Source organism: Gorilla gorilla, chromosome 1, assembly GCF_029281585.2.
Source record: "Gorilla gorilla gorilla isolate KB3781 chromosome 1, NHGRI_mGorGor1-v2.1_pri, whole genome shotgun sequence".
Lineage (NCBI taxonomy): Eukaryota > Metazoa > Chordata > Mammalia > Primates > Hominidae > Gorilla > Gorilla gorilla.
In genome coordinates, this window is record NC_073224.2 from 117,849,481 (window position 1) to 117,876,718 (window position 27,238).

The following is a 27,238-nucleotide window of genomic DNA, read 5'->3' on the forward strand; positions in this document are numbered from 1 at the left end:
TTCATTACATCAAGTGTATTGCCCTGTAAATTGTGGTAGTGGTTCCAGGAATGAAAAATTAAGGAATTTTTAACTTTTCAAAAAAAATTTTCAGTATATCTGCATAAATGAAATTGGTCCATCATGTGTATTAGAGGAAGCTATCCTTACTCTGTTTGTTATCAGGATTATGTTAGCCTGAAGAATGGGCTGATAAACTTTCTATAAGGCTTATTACAGGCTTTAACCTGTAAAACTGATCTCATCGTAAACAGCTTTGAGAGTATATAGATAGTTGACTATTTTTCTTCTCTGGTTTCTTCAGATACTCTTCATCATCTTGGATTTGTTTTAATAATTTATGTATGTTAAAGAAAATAATCAAAACTGTGCAGATTTATAAATCTTTAAAATTGTACACAATATTATATATTTTAAAACTCCCTACATATGCAGTTTTATCACCCTTCTCATTTATGGTACACCATAAGACTCACTTATTGATGCCAAGTGTTCTCGAAAATGTCCTAAGGAAGATCATTGCTGGAACAATGTTATTTTTGAGACTTTTGTTCCTTATAAGGAAATAGACATCAATTAAGGAGGGAATTTTTTTTTTTGGAGGTGGAAATGGGTAGTAGGGTCAAGCAACTATATGTATATTTCCCTGGGGAACACGGCATTAAGAAGAGAAAATAATCCCAACTATTAACAATTTCATCTGTGCAGTGGTTTTTATTCTGCAACATTGTCTTTTCTATTTTTGTACATGTTTTCTAGAAAAGGTAAACATGTAGTAGAAATAAATGTGATGTTAATTGCTATGGCAGTGTGTCTGTACACATTACTTTTTTTCTCCTGTCTACCCACCTTCCATTGGCAATCACCCAACTTGTTAGGTAAATGAGGGTGGATGGATAATAAATGTTTCTTCACAATTACTTCCTTAGCTCTCAAAAGGGATTCTGAAGCATTCCATTATAAGTGCTGCTTACAGACATGCTGAAATGACCACTTTTTGCTCTAGAGTGATATTCTTTGCTTAATAAAGAACAAGAGATCACAATATCTTTCTTTCCTGAGCAGAAGCAGGGTAAACTGTTGATTCCTTTTTGTTTTTTTCCTGCAAAGAAAGGACCTTGCTTATGTCACCCAATTTCCCCTTTCAGGAAGGGGAAGTAATTTTTAGTAAGTCAAGGTATGTAGTAGCCATAAGGTCTTCTGTTTAGGATTAAGGTTCAGTGAAGTCATTTGGCATTCATTTATTTTTGGAGTTTTGATCCGAAAGCTGCTTCATTGCAGAATTTTAGTCTGAATTATGTTCTAAAGATTGATGATCTCTCTATGGGACTTCACTGTAACTTTTCCATTAGGACATCAGATTTAGCCAAGTATTTATGTGTTAATTTTGTTGGATTAACTTATGTGCATAGACATACAAACACACACACACACACACACACACACACACACACACACACACACACACTGAAGCCTCATTGTTCCCTTAAATTTTAATTTTTATTTGATATCTTTTCATAATCTATTGAGGAAAGTTACAATAAGAATGCAGTACTGTGAGTTTGCACTGATAATAAAGGTTGATCTATGACAGCCTCTTAGAAGCAACTACTTTAAAATATTTTATAGTGGGAAAAAAACCCACAAATGCAGTTGTTGTTTTGTATACTTTTTTCTCTGTTGACCTGAATAGGATTAAATAACCTCTAGGGTGATTTGCCCATTCAGCAAAGTGGCTCAGGCCAAAAAGTAAGGAGATTAAAGTAGGATGAGGGAGAAACAAGGAAAACATGACAAAGGAAAACCCAAGATTAGAAAGACTCAGTGTAGAAATTTTACTCAAAGAAATAAAGAGGTTTTTTTCTTCCTTCACCATCCCCAAAGCAATATAGCAGGAAATCTTACTTTGATTATCCATCAACAAGCAAGAGTGGAATTAATAAGTTGACCAACAAATTGATACATTCCACTGTGCACACAAAAGTCAGACCCTTATAAGTAAGCAGTTGCATGATATACTTTATAAGTATATACGAATATATGTTATAAGTTCTTCATGGGAAAGCAGACCAGCTCAGCCTAGCCTGAATGCCACCTAGTGTTCTCTCATATGTATAGGATACAAGTGGAGCCAATGGTTGATTAATTGAAAATGACAATTAAGGTAGGGAATTACATAAATTGATATAAATTTTCATGAGCATTTGATTTTTAACTTAAAGCATATACTGACTGGAGACTGCTATCATCTTTCTTGCATAAACAACCTATAATGCTTGTCTCCTGTTTCCAATTCAAATTTCCATAAAGTAGAACAAGAGCTTAGCAAACTGAGTATGGAATCCTACTCGATTTTTATATTTTTTATAACAGTTTTTCTTTTCTAGCATTTTGAGATTTACCTTTCCAAAGCTTTCAGTGTTTTCCCAAAACATTTATCTGTTTTCATAGAAACACCCTTTTTGTACTCATATTTCATAATATTTAATTAAATATTACATTGCATAATCACAAATTGGCATAAAAGCAGTGAGAATGAACATAACTTGGTAAAACAGAATGTGAAGGCATACTGCTATTGGAGTAGTCTGTTTGATTTAGCTTGCCTGTGGGCAGCTGCATGTTTTAAACAGGAAATGTAGAGCTAGCCCTTACATAGTGGAGATAGCCCATTTGGGGAGTTTCTGCTCTGTTTGATTTGGCTGATGCCTGTATTCTTCTTTAGGGATAAGTAGCTATGATAGGCCTTTATGGCTAAGACTTTAAACAATAATACTTGGTGAAGTGAGTTGTTAAGGAGCTAAATATACACATTAGTATGAGAAGAGAGCAACACGCAATCTGATTTCAGAGCTGGTGCACTTAACCATCATGCTATCTACTGCTTCCCCTTGTGGGAAGTATTAGCACGCCACTCTATGTCCATAATATAGCAAGTAGATAAGAAATGGTGCATAGGAAATAATATAATTATGCCGACCCTTTTCTATATTAAACATTATTCTCAAAAAACAGAGCATATACCTCAGATATCTCTAGAAGAGTTACCAAAACTGATCTTCTGTTAGGTTAACAGTATGCCACTAAATGAGTAAGAACAGGAATTATGCAAGCCATTTATGTAGATGAAATTCAAATAGAATTATAAATAACAAAACTGAAAAAGCCATTTGGTTGATAATTATTATTTGGGATGCATATTTTGCTTGTTTTAAATTAGTTTTCAGGGTCTTCTTCCTTTAGGGGTAGCTTAGCTCAGTCTTTAGCCTGATTCAGTTCAAGAGAAGAAAGGGTAACTACTTTTTACCCATAAGAGGCAGTGCAGCTTACTCTCTGGAGTCAAGCTAACAAGTATGACCTGTCCGTACATTTTAATTTCACTTAGTAGCTGTGTGACCTCGGGCAAGTTACCTTAACTCTCTTGTCTCAGTTACCTCATTATAAAATAGGGATTAGTATCTATTACACAGAATTTCTTTTATTTATTTATTTATTTTATTATACTTTAAGTTCTGGGATACATGTGCAGAATGTGCAGGTTTATTACATAGGTATATACATGTCATGGTGGTTTGCTGCACCCATCAACCCATCTCTACATTAGGTATTTCTCCTAATGCTGTCCCTCCCCTAGCCCCCCATCCCTCGACAGGCCCTGGTGTATGATGTTCCCCTCCCTGTGTCTATGTGTTCTCATTGTTCAACTCCCACTTATGAGTGAGAACATGCGGTATTTGGTTTTCTGTTCTTGTATTACACAGAATTTCAATGAGAATTAAATGGATTCATGTGAAGTTCTTACAGCAGTGCCTGGTGTATAGTAAATGCTCAGTAAATGATAGTCATCATCATCCTTATCAACCTTGAAAAAGGGAAATAGTGATATTATTGTTGAAAATATAGCCAGAAACATGAATCTGAAGTATGTAGTATTGGAGATTAGGTACAGAATAAACAAGAAGTAGAACCAGAGAAGGCATACGTGAAAAATTAATGTGTGGTCCAGAATAGATGTCATAGTTCTGGGCGTTACCTCTTGTTCATTAAAAGATAAATAGTGGGTCAGGGTGGAAATAAAAAAATAAGCTGGAGGAAGGAAATAATAAAAATGACATAGAAATACAGTAGGATAAATTCGAGAGTGGACTTTCTGAAAAATCCCAATAATATATGAGTACCTACAGCAAATCTAATTGGAAAAGAAAAAAGAACGGGGGAAATCATTTAAAAAGTTAAAAAGAGGATCAGGAAGAGATCCTAAATAGTGTGAGAGACTGCTATGCAGAGTTGTGCGGTAATATATTTGGAAATCTTGATGAAATCTAAAATTTCCTAGCAGATATAAAAATCAACTAGAGAAATAGAAGACTGTGATTATGTCATTCTTCTGCTTGAAATTCCCCTAAATAGCTTCCCATTGTTCTCAAGATAAAGATAGATACTTTCAACTTGTCTTCCAGTCCTCCCTGATCTGACCTGTTTCTTGCCATCCAGGCCTTGCATTCTTTTCCCTTGGGCTTCTGCACTCTGGCCATATTGATCTTCCTTCTGTTCATCTAATACTGTTCTCTTTTGCACCAGGACCTTTGCACGTCCTGTTTGTTTTGTGTGTTTTGAACACTTAATTTCTATTAATCCTTAGATTTCTACTCAAGTTTCATGTCATGGGGAAACTGAAACTTACTCTTCACAGACTAGGTTTGGGTCCCTGTGCCATCTGCTCTCATAGCTCCTTATACTTTGTTTTCATACTTAACACTGTTAACAATTATTTCTGGGTATTTATGTCTCTTTCTCCCCAAGTATATCATAATTTCTTTGATGGTAGAATTGATGGCTGTTTTGCTTATTCTTGCCTAGCACAGAGAGAGGTACTCAGTATTTTCTGATTAAATAAGGACTTGCATAGTCAAATAACCTTTTCCGTTTTTTCTTTTCTCTCTCTCTCTTTTTTTTTTTTTTTTGGAGACGGAGTCTTGCTCTGTCACCCAGGCTGGAGTGCAGTGGCACAATCTTGGCTCATTGCAAGCTCTGCCTCCCGGGTTCACGCCATTCTCCTGCCTCAGCCTCCTGAGTAGCTGGGACTACAGGCGCCCGCCACCACGCCCGGCTAATTTTTTTTTTTTTTGTATTTTTAGTAGAGACAGGATTTCACCATGTTAACCAGGATGTTCTTGATCTCCTGACCTCGTGATCCGCCCACCTCAGCCTCCCAAAGTGCTGGGATTACAGGCGTGAGCCACCACGCCCGGCCCCATTTTTTCTTTAATAGTGAGATTTAGAAACCCATCCTCTCTCTCTCTCCCTCTCAAACATAAAAAACAACCTAAGTGGTTTCGCAGACACATTCTTGTAAGCTTTCTAGGAAATAATTTTCTATATCCAACTGTTTTGTAACATACCCATATACATATAGAAAGCTATCCAGTTCATTTTATTTCAATCTCAACTTTGATAAAGTACCAAAAAGTAGTAATACAGACCTAGTTCAGTCATGAATATGGATGGGAAAAGTCAATATAAAATTCTAGCAAATCAGATTCAGCAGGATATTAAAAGAACATTTCGTAACATAAGTTATACATTGAATTTAAAAAGTAGGTGAATATTAGATTAAAAATGAAAAACCACATGGTGATCTTAATGCCACAAAAGCGTTTGATAAAACTCAATATTCATTCTTTATAAAGTATTTAATGGTTTGGATGAAGACTTCTTCAGTTAAAGAAAAACAAAGAAGAATTTCTATCCAAACCAATATCCCAGTATCTTGCTATATAATGAAATCATAGAGTCATTTCTATGAAAATAGGATAAAATAAACAGGCTTGCAGACACAGCCTTTTTTTTTTTTCCAAGTTCTAGACAATACAATAAAACATAACAGAAATTAGAAGCAGGGCTTTTGGAAAAAAGGAGATACAGTTCCCATTTATTTGCAGGCAGATTGGTTATACCTAGAAACCAAAGAGAAAATTAAAAACTATTGGAATTAGTAAGAATAGGTATGAATTAATATGAGAGTTGGGTTGGATACACATGTTTTTGAACTGATTCATGCAAAGGCTTTCCAAGCTCCTTTGTGTTTTACTAGGTTGTGTTTGCTTAAAGTTGGCTCGCTAGTATGCAGTCATGAGTCAGGGGAAGAGAAGGAGCCTGACTGGCTCCTATATTGTTCTGAGTCATATTTCTTTTTTTCAATGGAATTAAACCAACATGATTGTTGAAAGAGATCAAAATTTGGCAGGTTTTCATTTGCTTGATATTTGTAAACAGACTTTTCTTTCAGGAAAGGAATTTGGAGGAGGGCAGAGACATCATTATCTCTTTTTTATAAATCTACAATTTCCCATTTGACCCTTACAATTAATCTGAAAGTCAATTTGCGTTTGAGATTATACGACAGTAACAGGTTGATAAGCAGACATTTCTATGTCTTATTCGGTAAGAAATACTGAATTAAGTTGGAGAATGGAGGTCATGTGCTGCCCTGTACATTTCTCATCTTGTCCTCAGCAAGGACTATATGGTAATTTTCATAGATTTTGTCAATTAAATGACCGATATTTGAGTACCTTTTAAGTGCTAGTTCCTGTTCTTGGTGGTAGGATTGCAGTGGTGAGGAAGATATTTTCTGTTCTTAAGAGGATTACATTGCAGAGGGGATAGATAGATAATAAGCTGTGTATAAATAAGATAAATTTCATTATAAATAAGATAATACTGATAAATATAGAGAAGATAAAATAGGTATTGACCAATTATGAATGGCATACTGTATGGCAAGAGCTTTTTAGATGGAGTCAAAGAAGTCTTTGCTGAAAAGGTGACATTTGAATTGAGTCATGAAGGATGAGGAAGAGGAAGCCATGAGGGCACCTGTTCTAAGAGCATTTCCCAGCATAAAGAACTATGTGGTGACAATAAATTCAGGGACAGAAAGGAGGCCAATGTGGCTGAAGAACAGTGAACTAAGTGGGAGAGTAAGAAGAGGTAATGCTGGAGAAGTAGCCAAAAACCAGGTCACTTAGGAACTTGTGGGCCATAAGAAGGAGTTTGGATTTTTGGAAATGTGATGGAAAACCTTTAGATTGTTTGTTTGTTTGTTTTTCAAAGTGAGATGTTTATGATCTGTGTGGAAGACAGACAACAAGAAAACAAAAGTGGAAGTAGAAAGACCAGGTAGGACATCGTTGCTTGTGCTGGTGGCTTGGGTCCAGGTGGGTGCAATGGAGATTCAGGGCAGCAAGTAGAATTTGACTGATGGATTGGAGTGGTATGAAAGAAAGAGTCAAGGATGGCCCTAATTTTTTGATCTGAATAATAAAGTGCATAATGAATGCTGTTTGCTGAAATGGGCAACTCTTGAGATTGGAAGTGAAGCTATGAGTTGAGAGCATTTTCTCTGTTTTGGCTGTGTTAACTCTCAGTATCCCCCGGAAGTCATTATTATCATTTGCCATCTGAATCCATTATACCCTGTTTACTTTCAATTTTTATGTTTTTTACTTTTATATATTTTTGGAGACAGTATCTCACTCTGTTGCCCAGACTGGAATGCAGTGGCATGATCATAGCTCACTGCAGCCTTGAACTCTTGGGCTCAAGTAATCCTTCCACCCCAGGCTCCCAGGTAGCAGCTAGGACTACAGGAGTGTGCCACTGCACCCAGCTAGTTTTAAATTTTTTTATTGTTTTGTGGATACGAGGTCTTACTATGTTGCCTAGGCTGGAATGCAGTGGCACAATTATAGCTCACTGCAGCCTTGAACTCCTGGGCTCAAGTGAACTTCCTGCCTTGGCCTCCCAAAGTGCAGATACTACAGGTGTGAGCCACTGTGCCTGTTCATTTTCTAAGTTATTTTATAAATAATTAACATAAGTAAACATACAGGAATAATGAAAAACAACCTTATTAGAAACTTTAATAAGAATTTAACCATAGCAAACCCAATTTTTTTTATCCTGTAAGTTCCTGGTTTTGAAGACACATACATATTCAAAATGAGAAAAAGTCCTTTGAATATAATCATCAATTGCTATATACAAACCTGTAACATATACATTATATAAATACTGATTTCCAGATTTAAAATGAATCTCTTAATATGTTCTGGGTTTATCATTACTTCTGGTTTTTGCATTTTATTGTCAAAAGGCAGTATTTTTGAAAACTTTGATGGCTAAGATTTTGTTGAAGAAAGGATAAACACTTTCAATTGAAAAGTATTTTTGTTTTTTAGATTTATCAACTAATGAGAATGATCGATTTAATGAAATTTGTTATTTCTACATCAGTTATTTTTTCTCCACACTTTTTATATAGATACTTATCATCAGCATTTGTCTACCTATGAACTTCATCAAGTAAATTTAGCTTCATAAACATCATAAAAAGATCAATGAATACTACCACATATTCTTTTAACTAAATGGGATGGTCTAGGATCTTGTAACGTATTGCACAATGAAGTTTCCTGTTGAATGACTGTCTGGCTAAAAGTACCATAGTTCCTTCTTGTCCTTAAAAATCATATTGTACATTCATTCCTTCTTAAGTTTCAGAAAATTTATCTAGGATATCATCATCTGAAGATTCATAACCTGAGATTTCACTACTACCTGCCTCTTTACATTCACCATCTAATAACTGTGAAATATCTTTCTTTGTCAGTTTTCTTCTCTTTGCCATTATGGGTAGAAAATGAAATATTCTGAATTTTCAACCGTGTTTACTGAAACCCTCAAAAATACAAAGATGGGATTTCCAGCCTTCTTTTCAAAAGATGAGACAATACCACCAACCAAAAAAAGCCTGGGACCTGACGGATTCACAGCCAGATTCTACCAGATGTACAAACAAGAGCTGGCACCATTCCTACAGAAACTATTCCAAAAAACTGAAGAGAAAGGACTCCTCCACAACTTATTCTATGAGGCCAGCATCATCTTGATACCAAAACCTGGCAGAGACACAACAGAGAAAGAAAACTTCAGGCCAGTATCCTTGATGAACATTGATGTACAAATCCTCAACAGAATACTTGCAAACTGAATCCAACAGCACATGAAAAAGGTAATCCACCATGATCAAGTAGGCTTCATCCCTGGGATTCAAGATTGGTTCAACATACACAAATCAATAATTGTGATTCATCACATAAACATAACTAAAGACCAAAAACTACATGATTATCTCAATAGATGCAGAAAAGACTTTTAATAAAATTCAACATCCCTTAATGTAAAAAACTCTCAATAAACTAGGTGTTGAAGGAACATACCTCAAAATAATAAGAGCCATCTATGACAAACCCACAGCCAACATTGAACTGAATGGGCAAAAGCTGGAAACATTACCCTTGAAAACTGGCATGAGACAAGGATGTCCTGTCTTACCACTTCAATTCAACATAGTACTGGAAGTCCTTACCAGAGCAGTCATGCAAGAGAAAGAAATAAAGGGCACCCAGACAGGAAGAGAGGAAGTCTTCTCTGTTTGCAGATGACATGATTGTATGTCTAGAAAACCCAATAGTCTCAGCCAGGCACGGTGGCTCACGCCTGTAATCCCAGCACTTTGGGAGGCCGAGGTGGGCGGATCATGAAGTCAGGAGATCAAGACCATCCTGGCTAACACGGTGAAACCCCATCTCTACTAAAAATACAAAAAATTAGCCAGGCGTGGTGGTGGGCGCCTATAGTCCCAGCTACTTGGGAGGCTGAGGCAGGAGAATGGCATGAATCCAGGAGGCGGAGCTTGCAGCGAACCGAGATTGCGCCACTGCACTCCAGCCTGGGCGACAGAGCGAGACTCCATCTCAAAGAAAAAAAAAAAAAAGAAAACCCCATAGGCTCAGCTTGAAAGCTCCTCCAGCTGATACACAGTTTCAGCAAAGTTGCAGGATACAAAATCAATGTACAAAAATTTACTAGCATTCCTATACACCAACAACAGCCAAACTGAGAGCCAAATCAGAAAGGCAATCGAATTCCTAGTTGCCACGAAAAGAATAAAATACCTGGGAATACAGCTAGCCAGGGAGGTGAAAGATCTCTACAATGAAAATTAGAAAACACTCCTCAAATAAATCAGAGAAGACATAAACAAATGGAAAAGCATTCCATGCTCATGGATAGGAAGAACCCATATCATTAAAATGGCTATATTGCCTAAAGCAATGTACAGATTCAATGCTATTTCTATCAAACTACCAACAGCATTATTCACAGAACTAGAAAAAACTAGTTTAAAACCCTTACAGAACTAAAAAAGAGCCTGAATAGCCAAGGGAATCCTAAGCAAAAAGAACAAGTGCCAGAGGCATCATGTTACCCAACTTCCAACTATACTACAAGGTTACAGTCACCAAAACAGCATGGTACAGGTACAAAAACAGGCACATAGACCAATGGAACAGAAGAGAGAGCCTAGAAATCAGGCCACACATCTGATCATCAACAATGCTGACAAAAACAAGCAATGGGGAAAAGACTCCCTATTCAATAAATGGTGCTGGGATAACTGGCTAGCCATATGCAGAAGATTGAAGCTGGATCCCTTCCTTGCACCATATATAAAAATCAACTCAAGATGGATCAAAGACTTAAATGTAAAATTCAAAACTATAAAAACCCTGGAAGACAACCAAGGCAATACCATCCTGGACATAGAACCGGCAAAGATTTTATGACAAAGACACCAAAAGCAATCACAACAAAAGCAAAAATTGACAAGTGAGATCTAATTAAACTTAAGAGCTTCTGCATAGCAAAAGAAACTATCAACAGAATAAACAGCCAATCTACAGAATGGGAGAAAATATTTACAAACTATGCATCTGACAAAGGTCTAATATCCAGCATCTATAAAGAACTTAAGTAAATTTAGGGGAGAAAAACAACCCCATTTAAAAAGTGGGCAAAGAACATGAACAGACACTTCCCAAAAGAAGATATACATGAGGCCAACAAGCATATGAAAAAAATCTTAATATCACTGATCATTAGAGAAATGCAAATTAAAATCACAGTGAGATACCATCTCATACCAGTCAGAATGGTTATCATTAGTCAAAAAATAACATGCTGGTGAGATTGCAGAGAAAAGGAAACACTTATACACTGTTGGTGGGAGTGTAAGTTAGGTCAATCATTGTGGAAAGCTGTATGATGATTCCTCAGAGACCTAAAAGCAGAACTACCATTTGACCCAGCAATCCCATTACTGGGTATATACCCAGACCAATATAAATCATTCTACTGTAAAGACACATCCATGCGAATGTTTATTGCAGCACTATTCACAGTAGCAAAGATGTGGAATCAACCTAAATGCCCTCAGTGACAGATTGGATAAAGAAAATGTGGCACCTAAATATCATGGAATACTATGCAGCCATAAAAGAACGAAATCATGTCTTTTGTGAGAACATGGATGGAGCTGGAGGCTATTATCCTTAACAAACTAATGCAGGAACAGAAAACCAAATACTGCATGTTCACACTTACAAGTGGGAGCTAAATGATAAGAACCTACAAACAAGAAAACAACAGACACTGGGGGCTACTTGACGGGGAGGGTGAAAGGAGCAAGAGGAGCAGAAAATATAACTATTGGGAACTGGGCTTAATACCTGGGTGATGAGATAATATGTACAACAGACCCCCTTGACACATGTTTACCTATGTAACAAACCTTCACTTCTACCCCCAAACCTAAAATAAAAGGTGAAAAACAAAAGATGAGGCAATACTTTGAGTAATGCAATAAGAAAACTGAAGGAGGGTATAGTAGTACAGCATCCTTTTAGGCAATTCTATTATTCTTACAATTTTAGATTTTTAAAAATATAGTTGGGAATAACTGATAAATAATGATGAAATAATTTTCAGGATGATGGATTACCGAAAGATTTAAGATATAGGAAAAATAAGATCACTGAGGCCCTGTAATATATCTTAGATTTATGAAAGAGTCCAATGGACCCATATGGTAATTGCAAGACAAAATGAGTGTGTTTTAAAAACAAGTAAGAGTTCTGTTTGCTCTTGAATACCTCTAAGAAAGAATAAATTCATGAAATATCAATCCTTACAAATAGAACTGCCCAGAAACAAATTTAAAAAACAAATCTCCAGTCTAGTGGTCCCAGATAATACCAAGGGATAAGTTTGAAGTGTGTATTAAATATCCCATTGGAGATGTAGAGTAGTGGTTGTCTCCAGAAATCTAAACCTCAGAAGAGAGGTCTAGACTAGAGGTTTCAGTCTGAGAGTCATCAACCATTTGAAGCTTTGGATCTAGATGAGATCACCCAGGAAAGAGAGGATAAATTGGAAAGGGAAGAGGGCCAAGAATAGAGCCCTGTGGCACACTAGATTTTAGAAATCTCATTTAGGAGAAAGATACTGAGAGGGTGCAACCAGTGAGGTAGAAACCTGTGATATAACTTGGAGAATAGTGTTTTAGGTGGGGAGAAGTCAATTGGATCAAAAGATAAGAGGAATTTTTTAAAAAGTAAGGTCAGAGAAGTTTGATCATTGACTTTTTTAAGAATAGGGATCTTTGATGACCTTTAGGAGAGCTGTTTCATTGAAGTGATGAGGCTGAAAGCCTGTTTGTGATGGATTAAAATGAGGAAGTAGAGATAAGCAATAGAGGCAAATTTTACAATAGATTTTGCTGTGAAGGCGGGGGAGAGATGGTAGTTGGTGAGAGTTTCTTTTAACCCACTTTAGAGGATTGAGAGGAATTGGTAGAGTACCTGGAATTGGGGATGTCAATCAGGGAGATATTGGTACCTTAAATTAACATATTAAGGCTTGACATTAATACTGTCACATTAATACTGTATAGAATAGAGCAGAATTCTTCTCTCTCCTTTTCTCTTTTATGGATGTATAATAGAGGTACATAGTTTGGGGGTACATGTGAAAATATATTCCTATAACTTACAGAGATCAAATCAGTGTTCTTGGGATATTCATCACCTTAAAATTTGTCTTTTCTTTATGCTATAAACATTCAAATTATGCTAGCTATTTCAAAACGTACAATAGATTAAGTTATAGTCACCCTACTGATCTATCAAAGAGTAGGTCTTATTTCTTCTATCAAACCATATATTTGTACCTATTAATCAACTCCTCTTCATCTCTTCCTTGCCCATATACTTTCTGGCCTCTGTTAACCACCAATCTACTGTATCTTTATGAGATCCACTTTTTTGGCTCCCACATATGAGTGAGAACAAGCAATATTTGTCTTTTACTGCTTGGATTATTTCTTGACATAATTACCTCCAGTTTCATCCACGTTGCTACAAATGACAGGATTTCCTTCTTTTTTGTAGCTGAACATTATTCCATTGTGTATACATACTACATTTTCTTTATCCATTCATCTGTTAATGAGCACTTAGGTTGATTTATATCTTGGCAGTTGTAAATAGTGCTGCAATAAACATGAGAGTGCGGATATATCTTTGATATATTGGTTTACTTTCATTTGGATATATACCCAGTAGTGGAATTGCTTGATCATATGGTAGTTCTATTTTTTATTTCTTCAGGAACTTCTATACTATTCTCTGTAGTGATTGTACTTATTTACATTCCCACCAACAATGTATAAGGGTTCCCCTTTGTTTCCATCCTCACCAGCATTGTTATTGTCTGTCTTTTTGATAAAAGCCATTTTAACTAGGGTGAGATGGTATCTCATTGTGGTTTTTATTTGCATTTTTCCGATGATTACTAACAAGGAGCATTTGCTCACTTACCTGTTGGCCATTTGTATGTTTTATTTTCAGGAATGTCTGTTTAGATCTTTTGCCCATTTTTAAATCAGATTCTTTGGCTTTTTGCTGTTGTGTTGTTTGCGCTCCATAAATATTCTGATTATTAATCCCTTGTCATATGGATAATTTGCAAAGGTTTTCTCTCATTCTGTGGGTTGTCTCTTTGCTTTGTGGTTGTTTCCTTTGCTGTCCAGAGCTTTTAGCTTGATATAATCCCATTTGTCTATTTTTGCTCTGTGGCCTGTGCTTTCGACATCCTACACAGAAAATCTTGGCCCAGATCAGTGTCCTGGAGCATCTCCCCAGTGTTTTCTTCTAGTAGTTTTTCTTCAGTTGTTTGAGGTCTTAGATTTAAGTATTTTATCCATTTTGCTTTGATTTTTGTGTTTGGTGAGAGATAGTGGTATAGTTTCATTCTTCTGCGTATGGTTAATCCAGTTTCCCCAGCAGCATCTACTGAAAATACTGTCTTTTCCCCATTGTATGTTCTTGGTACCTTTGTCAAAGATGAGTTGGCTGTAAATGCATGTATTTATATCTGTGTTCTTTATTCTGTTCCATTGGTCTATGTGTCTGTTTTTTACCAGTACCATGCTGATTTGGTTACTATAGCTTTGTAGTAAAGTTTGAAGTCAGGTAGTGTGACTCTTCTAGCTTCATTCTTTTTGCCCAGCATTCCTTTGGCTATTTGGGGTCTTTTGTGATTCCATATAAATGTTAAGTTTTTTTTCTATTTTTGTGAAGAGTGTTACTGGTATTTTGTTAGAAATTGCATTGAATCTGTAGATTGCTTAGGGTAGTATGGACATAGTAACAATATTAATTCTTCTAATCAATAAACATGGAATATCTTTCAATTTTTTTGGCATCCTCTTCAGTATCTTTCATCAGTGTTACACAGTTTTCAACATAGAGATCTTTCAGTTCTTTGGTTGATTCTCAGGATTTTATATTCATTGTAGCTATTGTAGATGGGATTGCTTTCTTGATTTCTTTTTCACTTTGTTTGCTGTTAGTGTGTATAAAGGCTACTGATTTTTGTATGTTGAGTTTGTATTTTGCAATTTTACTGAATTTGTTTATCTGTTCTAATAGTTTTTTGGTGGAATCTTTAGGTTTTTCTGAGTATAAGATCATGTTGTCTGCAAACAAGACTAATTTGACTTCTTTTCCAACTTGAATGTATGTCCTTTATTTCTCTTGCCTAATTGCTTTGGCCAGGACTTCCAAGATTAAGTGGTATACAAGTGGTGAAAATGGATATCCTTGTCTTGTTTCAGATCTTAGAGGAAAGATCTTCAATATTTCCCCTTTGAGTGCAGTGTTAGCTGGGAGTTTGTCATATATAGCCTTTATTATTTTGAGATATGTTCCTTTTATACCCTTTGTTGTGAGGATTTTATCATAAAGGGATGTTGAATTTCATCAAATGCTTATTTTATCTGTTGAAATAATCATAGGGTTTTTGTATTGGTTCTGTTAATTATCGCATTTATTGATTTGCATATGTTGAACCATCTTTGCATCCCTGGGATGAATCCCACTTAATCATGTTGAATGATCTTTTTAATGTGTTGGTGAATTTGGTTTGCTAGTATTTTGTTGAGGATTTTTGCATCTATGTTCATCAGTGATATTGGCCTGTAGTCTTCTTTTTTTGTTGTGTCCTTATCTGTTTTTGGTATCAGGGTAATGCTGGCCTCATAAAAGGAGTTTGGATATATTCCCTCCGCTTCAATATTTTGAGTAGAATTGATATTTGTTTGTCCTTAAATGTTTGGTAGAATCATCAATAGAGCCATAAGGTTCCACACTTTTCTTTGATGGGAGACTTTTGATTACAGCTTCAATTGTGTTGCTTGTTATTGGTTTATTGAGGTTTTCTGTTTCTTCATGGGTCAATATTGGTAGGTTTTATATGTGCAAGAATTTACTCGTTTCTTGTAGGTTTTTCAATTTGTTGGCATATAGTTGTTTGTAATAGTCTCTAATGATTCTATTTCTGTGGTCTGAGTTGTTACATCTTTTCATTTCTGATTTTATTTGGGTCTTTTTTTTCTTAGTCTAGTTAAAGATTTGTCAATTTTGTTTATCTTTTACAAAACCAACTTTTTGTTTCATTGATCTTCTGTATTGTTTTTTAAGTTTCAATTTCATTTATTTCTGCTCTAATCATTATTATTTGCTTCCTTATACTAATTTTGGGTTTGATTTCTTTTTGCTTTTCTGGTCCCTTAAGATGTATCATTAGGTTGTTTATTTGAAGTCTTTCTACTTTTTGGATATAGATGTTTATTGCTATAAACTTCCCTCTTAATACTGCTTTTGTTGTATCCCATAGATTTTGTTATGTTGTATTTCCATTTTATTTATTTCAAGAAATTTTAAAATTTTTTCTTCTTAATTTCTTCATTGATCCTTTGGTCATTCCAGAGCATATTGTTTAATTTCCATGTGTTTGTGCAGTTTCTGAGGTTCCTCTTGTTATTGATTTTTAGTTTTATTACATTGTGGTCAGAAAAGATACTTGATATGATTTCTACTTTTCTAAATTTGTTCAGAGTTGTTTTGTGGCCTAAGATATGGTCTCTTCTGGAGAATGTTCCATGTGCTGATGAGAAGAATGTATTCTGCTTGTGTTAGGTGAAATGTTCTGTTAGTTAGAGCTAGTGTGTAGTTTAACTCTGATGTTTCTTTGTTGATTTTCTCTCTGAATGATCTATTACTGAGAGTAGGGTGTTAAAGTTCCCTACTATTTTTTCTTTTTAGAGACAGTGTTTCACTCTGTCACTCAGGCTGGAGCACAGTGGTATGGTCATAGCTCTCTGCAGCTTCAACCTCCTGGGTTCGAGTGATCCTCCTGCCTCAGCCTCCCAAGTAGCTGGGATTACAGGTGCATGCCACCACATATGGCTAATTTTTAAATTTTTTAAGTAGAGACAGGGCCTTGTTATGTTGCCCAGGCTGGTCTTGAACTCCTGGCTTCAAGCAATCCTCCTGTCCTGGCCTCCCAACATGCTGAGATTGCAGGCATGAGCCATCACACCTGGCTCCCTCCTATTATTGTATTGCAGTCCATCTTTCCCTCTAGATCTATTAATGTTTGCATATATACTTCAGAGCTCCACTGTTGTATATAAATATTTATAATTGCTATATCCTCTTGCTAAAATGACCTTTCTCATTATATAGTGACCTTGTCTCTTTTTATAGTCTTTGATTTGTAGTTTATTGTATCTGATATAAGTATAGCTATTCTTGTTCTATTTTGGTTTCCAGTTGTATGAAATATCTTTTCCACCCTTCCACTTTCTGTCTTTGTGTTTCTTTGTAGGTGCTAAGTTTCTTATAGGCGGCATAAAGTTGAATCTTGTTTCTTTATCTGTTCAGCCAGTCTTTGCCTTTTAATTGGAGAATTGAGTTCATTTACATTCAGTGTTACTATTAATATATAGTGATTTAGTACTACCATTTTGTTGCTTGTTTTGTAATTCCTCTCTTCCTTTTTTACTGTCTTCCTTTGTGGTTATTTTCTTTGGTAGAATGTTTTAATTCATTGCTTTTTATTTTTGGTGAAGCTATTACAGGTTTTTTGCATTGTGGTCACCATGAGGCTTACACAAAACATCTTATAACAAGGTATTTTAAAGAGATGACAACTTATCTTAGATCACAAAGAACTGAAGTTTTAATTTTATTTACTATAAGTTAAATGTAAGTAGCCACACGTGATGAGTGGATACTGTATTGGACAGGAGAGCTCACCGCTTTTGTCATGTGCCAGTAGGTGAAGAAGGGAAGAATTGGGTAGATCAGAGTTTTTCCGGTAGCATCTGCATTGAGATATGCCGTAAGTGTAAAACACATGCTGAATTTCAAAGATATAAAAAAGAATGAATTTGTCGTTAATAATTTTAATTAATGATTACCCATTGCAATGATGTAATATGAATATATTTGGTTAAATAAATTATAAAAATAATTTCACCTATTTTATTTTACATTTATGTAACCACTAGAAAATTTAAAATTCTACATGTGGCTCACATTTGTAGATCTCATATTTCTATAGGACAGTGCTGTTCTGACAGTGAGCTCCTCATGGGGAAGGACCCTTTTCATTTTAATCTTGACTATTACTGTGTCTTTAATATAGTAGATACTTAATAGTTGTTGAATGAATAACATAGTCTCTAGAAATTGTGACCATAAGCCTTTTGAAGAATTGAGGCTTTGAATTAAAGCATATATATGATAGATACATACATAAACACGCTTGCACATACAGGAAAAAACCTACATCTAGGAATACAAGAGTAATAGCACTTGTTTTGAGCCAAATTCTATTAATAATTGAAGAATTAAGTTCTCATAACAGCATCTGTAAGCAAAATTCTATTAATATTCCTCATTTACAGGAAACAGAGACAGGGACATTAAGTAACAAAATGACACAGAAATATTAAGTGATAGAAATAATTTGAATTCAGGCAGTCTGGCTTTGTAGTTTGTACCTTTAACCAGTATGCTAAAGAAATGTCATGTAATTTTGGTCATCCATAATTATCACTTTCAAAATTGTGAAAGGAGGGGTATGAATGAATCCTGGGCAGTTTTGGACTTGGGGGACTTTTTGATGCCTCTTTTGCTTTCCTGGAATGAAGAAAGTTTACTTAGGCCTTACAATCTGCTTTTAATTGCTTTAAGATTTATTAAAGTTCAGCAAGCAACGTCTTTTTTTTTTTTCTGTTCGGCATCAGCTTTTATGTTTATACTTCCAGTAATATTTTTTCAGCTCTGGGAGAAGTATAAAGAAAGTGTTGCCACTGGTAGTGTATGAGTGAAAAATTATCATTTGACTTTTGGGAAAATGAAATGGTTATTTATATAGTGGTCCCAAGAATCAACTTGTCTCTTATATTATTAATAGGAGAGATTTCTGCTTGGTAATAGATTTATAATACTTTACTTTTGGGGATGAAGCAAAAAGGCAAGAATATAAGTTTATTTCCCTTCAGCTTTCTGTTAACATTTCCCACAGAAAGTTTTATTTCATATCTAATTGTAAATCCAGTATGCTATTATTCTGAATAAATGTTTACAAATAAATAGTTATAAAACAGGAGGGTATAAGGTTCAAAGGAAAAGATGTATTCTTTTTCATTTTTAACATGCTGCCACAATTTCCCATATATGCTAAGTTTATCTGTTTTTTCTTTTCACATGATTCTTTTCAGTAGTGGCATACCTTTTGCTAATTCACACACATTTGTAAGGGTATTCAGGAAAACTTAGCTTAAAAAATATGCCATCAAAAGATTGAGATGGATTCTAGGTAGAAAAATGAATTTATTTGTAGGCATTATCATGTTGCATGCAGAAAATAGTCTTTTTTTTTCTCTCTCTCTTGCTTGCTCAGTCTGAGCTGACAGGCAGTTCTGAATATTGGGCAGCTCTGTTTCACACTGCCATCCAGGGACCTTGTTTTGTTTCTTCTCTCTTGTTCTACCATTCCCTAAGGTGTTGCATGTCTGCAGAGATGAGTCTGAATTGCCACCACCACCACATTCGCATTCTAGTTTGTGGAAAAAGGGGAAAAAAACAAGTGGAAAGCAAGCAGCTTTAGAAAAAGTATGAAGTTTAGAAAACTTCATAGCTACACACAACACTTCATGCTATAACCTATTGACCAGAACTTAATCACATGGACACATCTATCTGCAAATGTGGCCATCACCTCACATGGTAACTATATTAAAAAAAAAATTGAGAACATTTAAGATCTACTCACTTAGCAAATTTTAAGTTTACAATGCAGAATTATTAACTATGGTCACCATGCTGTCCATTAGATTTCTATAATTTATTCATTGTATAACTGAAACTTAGAATCCTGTAAACAACATCTCCCCATTTCCCCATCCCCTGATCTCACTCAGTCCCTTACAACCACCATTCTACTCTCTGCTTCTGAGTTTGAAAATATTCCATATATAAGTGAGATGGAGTATTTGTATTTCTATGATAGGCTTATTTCACTGAGTATAATACCCTCTAGGTTCATTCATGTTGTTTCAAATGACAGGAATTTCTTGTTTTTAAAAGCCAAATAATAATCCATAGTATATAGCCTTTTAGTTTGATGCAAACCTATTTGTTCATTTTTGCTTATGTTGTGTGTGCTTTGAGCATCATATCCAAAAAACTCATTGCCCAGACCAATGTAAAAAAGCTTTTCCCTGTGTTTTCTTCTGGTAATCTTACAGGTCTTACATTTACGTCTTTAGTCCATTTGAGTTGGTTTTTGTTTATGGTCTGAAATGAGGGTCTAATACTACAGACCAAATGGACCTACCAGATATATAAATAACATTCCAGCTGACAGCAGAAAATACATTCTTTTGAAGAGCGCATGGAACATTTTCCAGGAGGGATTATGTGTTAGGGCACAAAACAAGTTTTAACAAATTCAAGAAGATTGAAATCATATCAAATATTTTCAGTCACAATGGTATGAACCTAGAATCACTAACAGGAAGAAAATTGAAAAACTCACAAATATGTGGAAATTAAACAACATACTCCTGAACAACCAGTGGGTCAATGGAGAAATCAAAATGAAAATTTTTAAAAATTGTAAAGAAAAATGGAAACACAACATACCAAAACTTAACGGATGCAGCAGAAGCCTTTCTAAAAGGGAAGTTCATAGCAGTAAACACCTACATCAAAAAAGACTACAGGAAGACCTGCTTGAGGCTGTTTTACAGTTACCATTTTTTTTTTACAAGGAGAAGGAGTACACTCTAAAAACAATGATAAAAGTATAATATAGTAGATACATAAACCAGTAACATAGTTTTTATTATCATTATCAAGTATTATTTACTGAATATAATTGTATGTGCTATATTTTTATATGACTGGCAATACATTAGGTTTTTTTTATACCAGCATCACCACAAACACCTTAGTAATGTATTACAATGTCTACAACATCATTAGGCTATAGGAATTCTTCAGCTCCATTATAATCTTATGGGACCACTGTTGTATATGTAGTCTGTTGTTGACTAAAACATTATTATGCAGTTCATGACTGTATTGCATTGCTGTTTCTCCTTTCACTTCTGTTAATACGTGCTTTGTTTATTAATATTTAGATGTTCTGGTCCATATGTTGGGTGCATATATTTTTACAGTTGTTATATCCTTTTGATGAATTGACTCCTTTATTATTACATAATGACCTTTGTCTCTTGTGATAGTTTTTGACTGAAAGTCTATTTTGTCTGACGTAAGAATAGCTACCTCTGTTCTCTTTTAGTTACCATTTGCTTGGAATATCTTTTCCCATTTCTTCACTTTCAGCCTATATGTGTGCTTAAAGCTAAAGTTCCTTGTAGGCAGCATATAGATAGATCTTGTTTTTTTTTTTTTTTTTGAGACAGAGTCTCGCTCTGTCACCCAGGCTGGAGTGCAGTGGCGCGATCTCGGCTCACTGCAAGCTCCGCCTCCCGGGTTCACGCCATTCTCCCGCCTCAGCCTCCCAAGTAGCTGGGACTACAGGCATCTGCCACCACGCCCAGCTAATTTTTTGTATTTTTAGTAGAGACAGGGTTTCACTGTGTTAGCCAGGATGGAGATCTTGTTTTTTTAAGCCTTCAACCATTCTGTCTTTTAGTTGGAGAATTTAATCCCTTTACATTTAAAATAATTATTGATAGGTAAGTACTTACCATTGCCGTTTTGTTAATTTTTTTCTGAATGTTTTGTGGTTTGTTTCCTCCTCTATTTCTACCTTCCTTTGGAATTTGATAGTTTTTTTTTTAATAATGGTATGCTCTGATTCCTTCTTCTTTATGTTATTGTGTATCTACTACAGGTGTGTGTGTGTGTATGTGTGTGTGTGTGTATTTACCATGAGGCTTACTGAATACATCTTATAACAGTCTATTTTAAACTGATAACAACTTGACTTCAAACACCTACAAAAACTTTACACTTTAACTTTTCCTCCCACCACATTTTATGTAATTGATGTCACAGTTTACATCTTTTGTATTGTATATCCATTAACAAATTATTATAGCTAAGCTGTTTTAATACATTTTAAACTTTTATAGTAGAGTTGAAAGCGATTTACATACCACTATTACGGTATTAGCATATTCTGAATTTGAATTTATAGTAACTTTTTAAAATTCATGTATTTTCATGTTGTCAATTAGCATTCTTTCATTTTAAGTTGAAGAACTCACTTTAGCATTTCTTGTAAGGCAGGTTCAGTGATTACAAACTCCCTTGGCTTTTGTTTTTCTAGGAAAGTCTTTATCTCTCCTTTATTTCTGAAGGACACCTTTGCTAGGTATGGTATTCTTGGTTGACACTTTTTTTTTTCTTCCAGTACTTTATTTATTTATTTTTTTATTATACTTTAAGTTCTAGGGTACATGTGTACAACGTGCAGGTTTGATACATAGGTATACATGTGCCATGTTGGTTTGCTGTACCGATCAACTAACTCATCATTTACATTAGGTATTTCTCCTAATGCTGTCCCTCCCCCAGCTCCCCCACCCCCTGACAGGCCCCAGTTTGTGATGTTCTCTGCCCTGTGTCCAAGTGATCTCATTGTTCAATTCCCACCTATGAGTGAGAACATGCAGTGTTTGGTTTTCTGTCCTTGTGATAGTTTGCTGAGAATGATGGTTTCCAGCTTCATCCATGTCCCTGCAAAGGACATGAACTCATCCTTTTTTTATGACTGCATGGTATTGCATGGTATGTATGTGCCACATTTTCTTGATCCAGTCTATCATTGATGGACATTTGGGTTGGTTCCAAGTCTTTGCTATTGGGAATAGTACTGTAATAAACATACGTGTGCATGTGTCTTTATAGCAGCATGATTTATAATCCTTTGGGTATATACCCAGTAATGGGATTGCTGAGTCAAATGGTAATTCTGGTTCTAGATTCTTGAGGAATCGCCACACTGTCTTCCACAATGGTTGAACTAATTTACATTCCCACTTACAGTATAAAAGCATTTGTATTTCTTCACATCCTCTCCACCATCTGTTGTTTCCTGAATTTTTAATGATCACCATTCTAACTGGTGTGAGATGGTATCTCACTGTGATTTTGATTTGCATTTCTCTGATGACCAGTGATGATGAGCATTTTTTCATGTGTCTGTTGGGTGCATAGATGTCTTCTTTTGAGACGTGTCTGTTCATATCCTTTGCCCACTTTTTGATGGGGTTGTTTGTTTTTTTCTTGTAAATTTGTTTGAGTTCATTGTAGATTCTGGATATTAGCCATTTGTCAGATGGGTAGATCGCAAAAATTTTCTCCCATTCTGTAGGTTGCCTGTTCACTCTGATGGTAGTTTCTTTTGCCACGCAGAAGCTCTTTAGTTTAATTAGATTCCATTTGTCTATTTTGGCTTTTGTTGCCATTGCTTTTGGTGTTTTAGTCATGAAGTCCTTACCCATGCTTATGTTATGAATGGTATTGCCTAGGTTTTCTTCTAGGGTTTTTATAGTTTTAGGTCTAACATTTAAGTCTTTAATCCATCTTGAATTAATTTTTGTATAAGGTGTAAGGAAGGGATCCAGTTTCAGCTTTCTGTATATGGCTAGCCAGTTTTCCCAGCACCATTTATTACATAGGGAATCCTATCCCCATTTCTTGTTTTTGTCAGGTTTGTCAAAGATCAGATGGTTGTGGATGTGTGGTGTTATTTCTGAGGGCTCTGTTCTGTTCCATTGGTCTATATATCTGTTTTGGTACCAGTACCATGCTGTTTTGGTTAAGTCAGGTAGCGTGATGCCTCCAGCTTTGTTCTTTTTGCTTAGGATTGTCTTGGTAATGTGGGCTTTTTTTTGGTTCCATATGAAGTTTAAAGTAGTTTTTTCCAATTCTGTGAAGAAAGTCATTGGTAGCTTGATGGGGATGGCATTGAATCTATAAATTATTTGGGCAATATGGCCATTTTCACAATATTGATTCTTCCTATCTATGAGCATGGAATATTCTTCCATTTGTTTGTGTCCTCTTTTATTTCCTTGAGCAGTGGTTTGTAGTTCTCCTTGAAGAGGTCCTTCACATCCCTTGTAAGTTGGATTCCTAGGTATTTTATTCTCTTTGTAGCAATTGTGAATGGGAGTTCACTCATGATTTGGCTCTGTTTGTCTGTTAATGATGTATAGGAATGCTTGTGATTTTTGCATATTGATTTTGTATCCTGAGACTTTGCTGAAGTTGCTTATCAGCTTAAGAAGATTTTGGGTTGAGACAGTGGGGTTTTCTAAATATATAATCATGTCATCTGCAAAGAGGGACAATTTAACTTCCTCATTTCCTAATTGAATACCCTTTATTTCTTTCTCTTGCCTGATTGCCCCAGCCAGAACTTCCAACACTGTGTTGAATAGGAGTGGTGAGAGAGGGCATCCCTGTCTTGTGCCAGTTTTCAAAGGGAACACTTCCAGTTTTTCCCCATTCAGTATGATATTGGTTGTGGGTTTATTATAAATAGATCTTATTATTTTGAGATACGTTCCATGAATACCTAATTTATTGAGAGTTTTTAGCATGAAGGGCTGTTGAATTTTGTCAAAGGCCTTTCCTTCATCTATTGAGATAATCATGTGGTTTTGTCGTTGGTTCTGTTTATGTGATGGATTACGTTTATTGATTTGCTTATGTTGAACCAGCCTTGAATCCCAGGGATGAAGCTTACTTGATCGTTGTGGATAAGCTTTTTGATGTGCTGCTGGATTCAGTTTGCCAGTATTTTATTGAGGATTTTCGCATCGATGTTCATCAGGGATATTGGTCTAAAATTCTCTTTTTTTGTTGTGTCTCTGCCAGGCTTTGGTATTAGGATCATGCAGGCCTCATAAAATGAGTTAGGGAGGATTTGCTCTTTTTCTATTGATTGGAATAGTTTCAGAAGGAATGGTAGCAGCTCCTCTTTGTACCTCTGGTAGAATTTGGCTGTGAATCCCTCTGATCCTGGACTTTTTTTGGTTGGTAGGCAATTAATTTTTGCCTAAATTTCAGAGTCTGTTATTGGTCTATTCAGAGATTCACCTTCTTCCTGGTTTAGTCTTGGAAGGGTGTATCTGTCCAGGAATTTATCCATTTCTTCTAGATTTTCTAGTTTATTTGCGTAGAGGTGTTTATAGTATTCTCTGATGGTAGTTTGTATTTCTGTGGGATCGGTGGTGATATCCCCTTTATCAATTTTTATTGCATCTATTTGATTCTTTTTTTCTTTATTAGTCTTGCTAGCAGTCTATCAATTTTGTTGATCTTTTCAAACAACCAGCTTCTAGATTCATTGATTTTTTTGAAGGGTTTTTTGTGTCTCCATCTCTTTCACTTCTGCTCTGATCTTAGTTATTTCTTGCCTTCTGCTAGCTTTTCAATATGTTTGCTCTTGCTTCTCTAGTTCTTTTAATTGTGATGTTAGGGTGTCAATTTTAGATCTTTCCTGCTTTCTCTTGTGGGCATTTAGTGCTATAAATTTCCCTCTACACACTGCTTTAAATGTGTCCCAGAGATTCTGGTAAGTTGTATCTTTGTTCTCATTGGTTTCAAAGAACATCTTTCTTTCTGCCTTCATTTTGTTATTTACCCAGTAGTCATTCAGGAGCAAGTTGTTCAGTTTCCATGAAGTTGTGCAGTTTTGAGTGAGTTTCTTAATCCTGAGTTCTAATTTGATTTCGCTGTGGTCTGAGAGACAGTTTGTTGTGATTTCTGTTCTTTTACATTTGCTGAGGAGAGCTTTACTTCCAATTATGTGGTCAGTTTTAGAATAAGTGTGATGTGGTGCTAACAAGAATGTATATTCTGTTTATTTGGGGTGGAGAGTTCTGTAGATGTCTATTAGGTCTGTTTGTTGCAGAGCTGAGTTCAGGTCCTTGATATCCTTGTTAACCTTCTGTCTCATTGATCTCTCTAATATTGACAGTGGGGTGTTAAAGTCTCCCGTTATTATTGTGTGGGAGTCTAAGTCTCTTTGTAGGTCTCTTAAGGACTTGCTTTATGAATCTGGGTTCTCCTGGATTGGGTGCATATGTATTTAGGATAGTTTGCTCTTCTTGTTGAATTGATCCCTTTACCATTATGTAATGGCCTTCTTTGTGTCTTTTGATCTTTGCTGGTTTAAAGTCTGTTTTATCAGAGACTAGGATTGCACCCCTGCTTTTTTTTTGCTTTCCATTTGCTTGATAGATCTTCGTCCATCCCTTTATTTTGATCCTGTGTGCGTCTTTGCACATGAGATGGGTCTCCTGAATACAGAACACTGATGGGTCTTGACTCTTTATCGAATTTGCCATTCTTTGTCTTTTAATTGGGGCATTTAGCCCATTTACATTTAAGGTTAATATTGTTATGTGTGAATTTGATCCTGTCATTATGATGTTCGCTGGTTTTTTTGCCTGTTAATTGATGCAGTTTCTTTATAGCATCGATGGTCTTTACAATTTGGCCTGTTTTTGCAGTGGCTGGTAGTGGTTGTTTCTTTCCATGTTTAGTGCTTCCTTCAGGAGCTCTTGTAAGGCAGGCCTGGTGGTGACAAAATCTCTCAGCATTTGCTTGTCTGTATAGGATTTTATTTCTCCTTCACTTATGAAGCTTATTTTGGCTGGATATGAAATTCTGGGTTGAAAATTCTTTTCTTTAAGAATGTTGAATATCGGCCCCCACTCTCTTTTGGCTTGTAGGGTTTCTGCTGAGAGATCCGCTGTTAGTCTGATGGGCTTCCCTTTGTGGGTAACTCGACCTTTCTCTCTGGCTGCCCTTAACACTTTTTCCTTCATTTCAACCTTGGTGCATCTGACAATTATGTGTCTTGGGGTTGCACTTCTTGAGGAGTATCTTTGTGGCGTTCTCTGTATTTCCTGAATTTGAATGTTGGCCTGCCTTGCTAGGTTGGGGAAGTTCTCCTGGATAATATCCTGAAGAGTGTTTGCCAACTTAGTTCCATTCTCCCCATCACTTTCAGGTACACCAATCAAATGTAGATTTGGTCTTTTCACATAGTCCCATATTTCTTAGCGGCTTTGTTCATTTCTTTTTACTCTTTTTTCTCTAACTTTGTTTTCTTGCTTTATTTCATTAATTTGACCTTCAATCACTGATACTCTTTATTCCACTTGATTGAATTAGCTGTTGCAGCTTGTGCAGGCGTCACGAAGTTCTCGTGCCATGGTTTTCAGCTCCATCAGGTCATTTAAGGTCTTCTCTACACTGTTTATTCTAGTTAGCCATTCATCTAATCTTTTTTCAAGGTTTTTAGCTTCCTTGCGATGGGTTCAAACATCCTCCTTTAGCTTGGAGAAGTTTGTTTTTACTGACCTTCTGAAGCCTACTTTTGTCAACTTGTCAAAATCATTCCCTGTCCAGCTTTGTTCAGT

The 27,238-nt window shown here is 35.7% G+C and overlaps 1 protein-coding gene across 3 annotated transcripts in view; it reads left to right on the forward strand.

Annotated features, from left to right (window-relative positions):
* The window catches only part of MAGI3 (membrane associated guanylate kinase, WW and PDZ domain containing 3), a 296,027-nt gene that overhangs the window by 60,021 nt on the left and 208,768 nt on the right, over positions 1–27,238 (forward strand). The gene's annotated exons all lie outside the window — the stretch shown is intronic.